This window comes from Danaus plexippus (genome assembly GCF_018135715.1).
Source record: "Danaus plexippus chromosome 16 unlocalized genomic scaffold, MEX_DaPlex mxdp_23, whole genome shotgun sequence".
NCBI lineage: Eukaryota > Metazoa > Arthropoda > Insecta > Lepidoptera > Nymphalidae > Danaus > Danaus plexippus.
In genome coordinates, this window is record NW_026869851.1 from 189406 (window position 1) to 199285 (window position 9880).

Here is a 9880-nt window from a genome sequence, read left to right on the forward strand (position 1 = left end):
TTGAAATAATTTTTATGGGTACGCAAAATTTTCTACTTAAAATTTTTTCAACTATGCAAAAACATGCGGTGTCCACATTATAATGAAAATGTTATACATATAGTTTAAAAACGTGAGAATTAAAAAAAAGCATAGTGCAATAATTAATTACATTCTATATAAAAGTGTCTCTTCTCTATTATTATTTTATTTTCGTATTTATGTATAATTTTTTTCCTTTTACTAAGCAGAACATTTTATTTCCGCGGTAGAATTTTTAATAGGAAATTCTCTGTGATTTTCTTGTTATTTAAGCAGGAAGAGAAATTAAAAGCCATTCGTAACCATTAATGTGTTAATAGATTATTTAATAACAAATAAATTTTCAAATAAATTGAATGAAATCATAAATATATCTGGGCTTGCAATAAACGTGTAATGTGTACCATGAAATTGTTTATAGATTCCTGAAATAATCATTAGTATATATACCGTCTAATATAAGAACTATATATATTAGATGACAGATATATAACAAAAAAGCTCCTATCAATATTATAACACAGACATTAATTGTGATGACAATATTTTTCACGTTTATTTTCAGTGACAACTATTTTAATCATTTTTCGAATTTACATAATTAAAATGTTAATGATGTGTTAATAACAATAATAGAGATAAATCCATGGTGTGAATAAATTATCTGTTGTTGTAAAATTGACCTTTGACGCACTTTTTATTAAAAAAAAAAAGATGTAGATTTAATTTTTTTCGTCACTTCTTCGTCAATAAACACAAAAACCTTTTGATATAATGAATTTTACACGAAAATGTCCGTTTTACCTTAAAAGCTTTTCCGAATAATGTTTAATGGTTAAAACCGAATGTTTGTTTTCGGAAAAACGTAGAATTTCCATGAATAACAAAGAAGAAACGCTATATGAATAATTTTAATATCGTATGTTTAAATTATTTCTGTATATTTACGATCTCTTATAATAAAAAATGTAATATATTGAAATAAAAGGAACCGTAAATATTTTACAAAATAACATATAAGAATGGGAAAAAACTTACCCTAAAACATAATTATAAACACCAATTACACACGATGTAATGTAACTTATTAGGACAGACTCAAAGTTTACAAGCAAGTGTCCGCGACGACTTCCTTCATTGACAATACGAACGCTACTGAAACGTTTGTGTACAACAGTCACTAGACTCCAGTTACTTGTTTGTCCTCATCAAACCAAAGTGACATTGCCTTTGAAATGAGATGTGAACCATGATTTTCATTGTTTCATAATTTTATTATAATTAATTAGAATTCACAAAACAGCCTTTTTTTAGGTATGTACACATACATTGACAATTAAACGTTTGAAAAAAATAAATACAATCTCTTGTATTTGTTTAACATATTCATAAGTAAAATAATAACTGTAATACCTAATTATTTACAAATAACTAAATTGATATATTTGATTTTGTTGAATAAATAAATTCAAAATAAACAGAGTATAAAATAATGTGTTGGATATAATTGCTAGGAGCTTATTAAATAGAGTCAATATAATTAGTACTCAAAGCAACGATGTTCAGCTAAATTTAATAACGAAAAAACCTAAGCGTGATAATAAAAAAATCTGGGGAATTTAATATTTTCTTTAAGAATATCTAGGGATTAGAACGATAGATATATTTTTGTTTATTGTTTATAGTTAAAATTTTTAATCCGGTCCGGGATCCAAGCTTAGCTTGTATTTATAATAAGCAGAATAGATTGCCTTCTTAAGAAAATACTAAGATTAAATGAAATATTTATAATCACTATTCAATCAAACAAGAAATAACATCAACATAGGTGACCAATAACTCCAGGTGTTAACAAGATGTAAAGCATACAGCCGTCACTTAGTGTCATGCCAATGTTCTAATTTAATTTAAGTATATTAATACACTATTCCAAAGTTATGTTTATATATAGTAGATACTTGTCAAGAATTATATTTTTGGTTTCGCAGTGATTTGTATTGAAAAATTATTGTATTTTTTCTTGATAACTTAATGAGTTGATATTTTATATCGATCTAAAATTACATTTCGCATTTGTGAACATAATTTTTTATTATGCCTTTAGTTCGATCTATATAAACTTCCTATATGAACAAAAAAAAATAGCTGTAATTATTTAAATAAATTACAAGATTAACGTGGAATTAAATTTGTAAATCACAGCCACGTGTGAACGTAAAAATTTTATTTTAATAAACCACAATATTTTTTATTCGAAATGCAATGTGCTACTGTAACATGTGCTGGAAAAGCCAACGAAATCGTTTATACCATAGAACAATGAATGACGTGCGCTGTTTACTAATTATAAATGAAATTTATTCATTGAAATCTGGTTTTATTTTATTAAAACAAACAACGCTTCATCATCCTACAAGTATATAATATATACATACATATATATTTCTATCGAATTATATTTATACGTATTCAGGACTGTGTAATATTGTTCACATAACACCAATTAAAACAAATTAAATTGATAATAAGTTCATTGTCAAGTACAATGAAAACTTTTGAATTATTTTTTACAGGTTTTATTTTGTTTCTATTTAAGTTGAACACCAGTTTCTTAAGTCATAAATTTTATGTTAAAAAAAATATATATTAAATATATCTCTTGAAAAAGTATTTCATATCTATTCTTAATTATTAGTTTTTTATAATTATGGTCTGCTATATTATCATTTCTCAAATCTGAAAGCAAATCGACTGGAATTTTGTAAAAATAAGCTGATATATACATAAAATATTTCTCTTGAAGCAGAAATAGAGATCTTGGTTTATCCGAATCCTTTGATTCCTTAGTTAAGACTCTTATTCTGTAGTCAAATATTTTATATGAATAATAACATGTCACGTGGCTATGCTCACCTTTTATAAGTTTTAATTTAGTCAATATTTTGTATTTACTTTGTTTAGCCTATTTTTCTTTATTGTGGACTGTTACCACACAAAGTCAAACTATGAATAAAAATTCCAAAAATAAGTTTTATTCATAGTTTGATCTAAAATACAATAAAATACATTGTTTCTAGGACCGTTTAGTAAACAAAAAAATAGGAATCAATTTCAACAAATCTCTCTAGATAAGTTAATTTAATTAAAAACCTATTTATATTTTCTCTTTTTATTATTACACTTAACTTGACTTATACTAGACTTCAGTTGTTTTCTAAATATAAATAATAATTTTATTTTTTGACTGATTTTTATATTATTTTTAATATCAAATATCAATTATATTATATATATATTATACTTATTATCCATAAATTTGTTGAGTTCTTCTGACGCTTTCCAAACGGTTTGATAATTTTCATACAGGAGAAGCTCTAATAAATTACGTTCCAGAAAATTCTGTGACGTCATAAACATATTTACATTCACATGAATGTCAAACTTATACGACTCTCTTTTACTGCTCATGGTTAAAAAGGATTCTTGGGATTTCTTTTATTTGCGAACTCAAGATCCTTCGGGATATTTTAAAAAATAAAATAAAAATTAGTATTGACATGTGTAATGATTATGAAAATGTATAAATAAATGAATATTCGAAAAAATTATAATAGCAGGACAAAAAGAAGAATGAAAACGCTTTTATAATTTTTTTGAATTAATGAACTTCAAAATTATAATGGTGTAGAGTATTGTATTCTTGGTCATACGGTTTTAGCAACGAATACATTCCGGATAGTTTACTAAGTTCACTATAAAATTAAACCCCTTGTTAGTGTCCCGTCATTACATATGCAATAGCATAATGTACTTTCTTTATACCACGTAAATAATAATAGATATTCTGCGTAAATCATTAGAACGTCCCAATTTAAGTGGTAACTATTCGAACGATTCCTCTATTTTTTGGTCATTACATTGTGAGCACGGATAGTGGAGCGCCGTAAGATTTATACCTCGGAATCCATACCTCAGCCCCTTGGGCCAGTCAATGAATCTTTATATAAACTTTTGAAATGTATTTTCAAAAATATATATGAAAAGTTAAAAAACAAATTTTTATTCGCTTTTAATTTTATAATTATTAATTTTCAGAGTTTTCTTTGATTTTTATTAATTTAAAGTTATATTTTGAAAAGGAGAACTATTACAAGCTTGTCCTTGGGCCTCAAGGGACTGCAGTTATGAAGGGTAAGAGGTGGGGGGAATTATAGAAGGGGCAACAGCTGCTGTTGACGCAGTCCCTAACAGATTAGTATACGTGGCAACTAGCTACGCTAAATACGAAGTTATTTTTGGGTTTTCAAGAACAAAAAATATATTTTTTTAAATTGGCTATTTATGTATATTCATTATTTTGCATTTGCAACAAAAGTGAACTATTTAACATTTACATAATTACAAAACAATTGTGTTATTCGAACTTTGAAAAAAGTAAGTATTTGTTTTTCATTTATAATTATAAAAAAAACATTTGTAAATAATTAAACATATATTTTAAAATAATTTCATGCTTAAAGTTAGAATGCGATAGTAAAATTCAATAAATTAATTATTAATCATGATATAAACATACTTAAGTTATTAATATACTTGTAATTACAGCCTCGTAACAAAATGAATGAACCATCGAATAGTGATTAAAGTTATCAGGACCTCATTTGCGCCAAAATCGGATCTAGTCCTTAATTAAGCTCCGAACTAGGAGAAATTGTAAAAGTAACAAAAGGAATATCAACGCTGAAATCTGCTTCTGCAGAAAGAGCGGTGGACTATCTCAGTGTTTAAATGCTCGCGAATTTGTCTGCGTGCATTCGGTATGCAGACAAAAATATATCAATAAAGGATGTATGAATGCTTCTTTAAAAAAAAAATAAAAAACTGCATCACCCCGCTCTCCACCAAAGAAAAAACTTCAAACGCCTGATTCAACTGACTTTGGTTGGAAAAATAGGTGTTTTTTTATTTAAAAAAGAAGCAGATGAAGTAAAGGAAAGCAGAAAGTCTAAATCTTCAAGACATCAAATTAGCTATGTAACTAGTTCTGATTACAAGAATAAGTCGAGAAAAAAGTGAATATTGTCGCAAGAGTTATAAAAGAATTGTAGGCGTGTTAGATTTAGTAGCTCAAGGAGCTAAATATCACGCGGATTGTTATGTGAATTAAAAAAAAAAATCCATAAAAAAAATACCAAAGGGAGAAAAAAAATCCTCCAATAACGATCCAAGACGGAGCAATAGAGCAGATATTTAAATACATTGAAGAAAAAGATGACTGCCAGTTTTCTCTGACAGAATCGTAGAGTATTTTAACAACTAATCATATTCCTGATGATAAAACAATAAAAATGAGACAAATGAGCCATTATGAGGATAACATTTAATTTTCCAGCAAAAAAACAAAACCGGATGGAGTATCTTGTGGGTGCAGAAAAAGGGTATAAAATTGCAGTGTAGCTTTCTTGGAATGGAATGGTGACAGCTGTACTAACCCTTCACCTACAATCCACATCAATGAAATCAATGACGACGACAATATTGAACAATAATGTTAAAATGTGTATATAGTTTATAACAATTTTTTTGTTGTAACTTGTTATTTTTTTGCGAAATATTAATAAATTAACATCGATGTTACTATATAAATATTATATTGTTAGATATAAAATTGAAATCTTTGTTCTAAACATTATTTTTTCCTTATCCTTCTCATTTTTCAGTAAATTGTTGTAATCAAGAGCAGGAATCATTTTTTTTTTACTTTTTTTTGAGCTTTTAACAATGCAGTCCAAAAGGTTTTATGAAGATTCATTGGCTGGCCCTGGATTAAGAGATTTCACCATTTTTCCGCTTTACGGCACTCCATTAGGATACTTTTTTAAAAACTTCGCATATCATAAGAGAGTAGAAAAGAGAAGAATCCAAGAGGATGGAACAATTGATTTTTTGGTGTGCTCGGTTTCAAGTCTCGAGATGTATATATAGTCTCGTGAAATTTAAAAGTGCAGTCACCTTAGGGTGACTTGAAGCTGATAATAATCTCCACCACATATGTGCACAAAACTGACTACTGAAAAATAGGAGAAGTTAAACAACATTTTGAAATTTTATCCTTTCTTTTTGATTTTTCAGTACCTTTACCTACATCCTAGCTACTTAAAACGTAATTAAAACAGGATTCCAATTCATACCGGTAATGTGTCTCTACTCAGTGGCTTAAAAACATCTCGTTAAAATGTAAACTTGCACTCTAAGTTGTTAAAGAGGGTAGGATTAAATGTTAATAATGTAAGTTACGCACTAAGTAATAGCACGCTGTAATAAATACACCCACGTGTTTGTTATCTTATACTTTAGTGAATTCATCTTGAAACAGGTAAAATATTTATTAAAACAAATATAACCTGTAGATATCTTAGGATCTAGTCACGTTTCTCACTTGGATTGACATAAAAATGAACATAAATGATATAAAAAATTGTGTAGAGGTTTTATGTAACCACGATGCAAATAAAACACAAAGTTTCGCAAAGCGGAACTTTTTGACCAGTCGTTTGCCTGCAAAAGATTAATCTTAAATATAGCCTAGAGACGACCGGATCAGAAATCTACTACAACATATACAGATATTGCAACATAAGAAAAATAGTTTTTGTGAAAAGAAAAATCCCTTTATAACAACTTTATATAATTAACTATTATGCTATTAAAATCGTACCTTTGTACGACTGAGACTGAATTCGATAAAATATAATAGTATATAACTTAATTTTTCAGTAAAATTTACAGATTTACACTATATAAGATCTATTAAATTGAATTATTTAGTAATTCTTTTCTGATTCGAAAAGCGCAATGCAGCATTTGGCTCAGTTTCCATCGAATTTCACAAGTATCACAGATATCATAGTGACATTGTTTCAACAAATAAGGTAACTCTGAAGAAAATGTTTTCAATAGCTGAACAAATCGACATAACTTGAGGTTTTTATCGATAATCTAACCTCTTTTTGTATTGTACATACGTATTAGAAATACGCACTCAATTTCTGTAGAGGCCTATTAAATTCTGTAAGCGGTAAATAAATATATTAATTTATAATTTGCGCTAGTTGCAAAATGATTTGTACTTTTCTTGTACTTGAGTTTTTTGTCTTGAAAAAATCTCCATAAAATAAAGACGAACAGAATCTTTTATTGGAGACTAAACAGTGAGATCAAAACATTGTAGGAAAATCTTCATCGATTTATAAAATAACAATTTAATGTCAGGGGTGTACTAACTTAAATATTCAAAAACTTTTATCACTCACTTATGTCGGTTAAAATTAATAATAATAATATAAATTTTTAGGAAAGAAATTTATTTATTAATTATTACATTTTAACATTCCGATAAAACTACTCGACGCTTAAAATTGATCATTATAATAAGAGTGATTGACTAACAATACTCAATCAACAATAAAGGCTTATCAATTCATAAGTACAGGGGAAAAATTGCTTTGTATTTTAAATATATTTTGAGAATTTTTCAATTAAACTTTGCTTTCAAATTATAATATATATTTCGCTTTGTTTGATGATTCTTCGATCTAGTACCTTAAGTAATATTGATAGGGCTTTAATCACTCAAGCAGTTTTTGTAATTTTTTTTGCCTTCAATCAAGGTTTTTTTTTTCATTTGTTGGTTGAACTTTAGGCGAAGTTGTTTGTAACATTAATTATAAAAACGGTAACGTCCCATGATTAGCAGAATTCAGAAAAATAGTTCTATCAAACCGTGATCACGGTAATTGTTAAGTGATTGACTATCGGATCTGAATTACCTACAAAGTGAGTTAAGACTAATAGCTTAATTACATGAATTCCATATACTGATATCGATATTGGGAATTTTCTTTTAATTTATTTTTTAAAGAATTTTGTTTCTTATTATCTATACAAACTCAAAATTTTTACTATACATTACTTAAATCACGATTCTAGATCGATAATAATTTAAACTCAGTGTTAATTCTCAGATATTCACCCTAGATTATATGGATTGAATGGATGGCACGGGCCCGTAGCAATAATGTTATTTGTTCAAACATGTATATTCCTAACATATATGCGTTAATATATAACAGAAATTCAATATAAGTGAATAAATAATATCAGGACAAAGTTAGGTTAGTAAAATTATGCAAGTAAAATGGATGATAAGAACATAGCACTAGAATTATCTGTTATAAGATTAAATAAGTAATTTAATTTAATGTTACTGCAAAAAAAAAATAACGGTAACTAACAAAGAAAGGTATCATATCTAAATTACTTTTATAATAAATAAAAAAGATAAAATTTCATAATAAACGTAGTGGCGTTTATCATATTTCCTACTGATGGATGAAAAGTATAAAAGAAAGGTCTTTGATCATGAGGGAATTTAGAACATCCAATGCCGATGGGTGAAAAAAGTCTAAATAATTACAATATAGTTCACTTCATGCTTTGGCTAGCATTTTTCTCTAGGAAAGTTATAATTATATATATGTATATCCTTATTGTCATTATGAGCTCTCGTAAATTTTAATTTTTGATTATGATTTAATAAATACATTTTACAAATTTGAAATTCGTATATTCTTAATTATTAATTTTGTAATTTATTGATATGGTTGGTAAAATAATTTACAGAAAAAAATGTCTTAGCCTTTTCGTTTAACATACTGCTAGGTTTATTACCATTACGGATGAGATTAATTTAAGGCGGATATTTACTGTAACTTGTTTATTAAGTGATACAATATTTTATGATTAAATTGTTTTTTATCATCAAATAATAGAACAAATGACCTCACCTCATTTTTCTTTATTTTGTTCCTAACAAGTGAAGCTTAAACTCGTAAAAGATTGTATTAATTAAGGAGAAGCATTTAGATTTCTTTGATCATAACTTTCTAAGGAATTAATAAGAAAATGTTTTTTCACGATATACCTTTGAAATAAAATGCTATGAAGAAATCGTTGCTGGACCTCTTAAGGAAATTCGCAAATCCCTCCAAGATTCCGACCTAATCCTCTAAAGGGCTCTTGTTTTGTTATATTATTCGTTTTATTTTTCTCAATTTCTTATATTCTTATTCAATTGACCAAATAATGAAATAATTAAGCTATAGATATCTTAATAAACGATAGAAAGAGCCTTCAATGATGATTGATTATATTGAATATTGAATCTTTTAATCTGTCTACTGAAATACAAAACAAAATAGTGAAAAGTTATAATACATCAAACATTTTAAACATACGATTACGTTGAAAAACAATTTACTATGGCTATAAGTAAGCTGTGGTTGACCTAGCATTACCTATTAGATAGCTGACCGAAATTATTCTGAATTCTTAAGAATACAAAACGTGAAGAAACTATTACAAGTAGCTGTGTCATTTTTTGAGTCTGAGGATTCCTAACCCCAATGGTTTTTTTCTACAAAATAGTTTAACTGATTATCTGTAACTTACAATAACCAAATTATCTTTACTCTCCTCTTGCACATTCTAGGTAGGTATAACATTTTTTTTTCTAATTGAATAATAATAAACCTTAATAATTGTATCCTAAGACTGAAAACAATATTTTTCCTCAAAGGGCTTCTGTAAACATGGTAACTGTTCAGAACTTCAACTTCAGAACAAATTTAGAACACTAAAGTAAAATAAACATTCCTCTGCATTGGAATTTTCATATAAAGGATTTGAACCACTTGATTCAATTAACTCAGAATTTCTGGATCAAGTAATTGGTCGTTAATATTATACGTGTATTCGATGGAATTCATCCTCAACTAAATTGCACTATGTATGTGGAATT

At 27.2% G+C, this 9880-nt stretch overlaps 1 protein-coding gene across 2 annotated transcripts in view; it reads right to left on the minus strand.

Annotated features, from left to right (window-relative positions):
• Window positions 1–1167, minus strand: part of LOC116772177 (G-protein coupled receptor dmsr-1-like) — a 32896-nt gene extending 31729 nt beyond the window's left edge. For both annotated transcript variants that reach the window (XM_032664265.2, XM_032664264.2), the window contains exon 1: window positions 1060–1167. The gene's annotated coding sequence lies outside the window, so the exon portion shown is untranslated. The remainder of the gene's footprint in view (window positions 1–1059) is intronic.
• Window positions 1168–9880: the final 8713 nt, after the last annotated feature.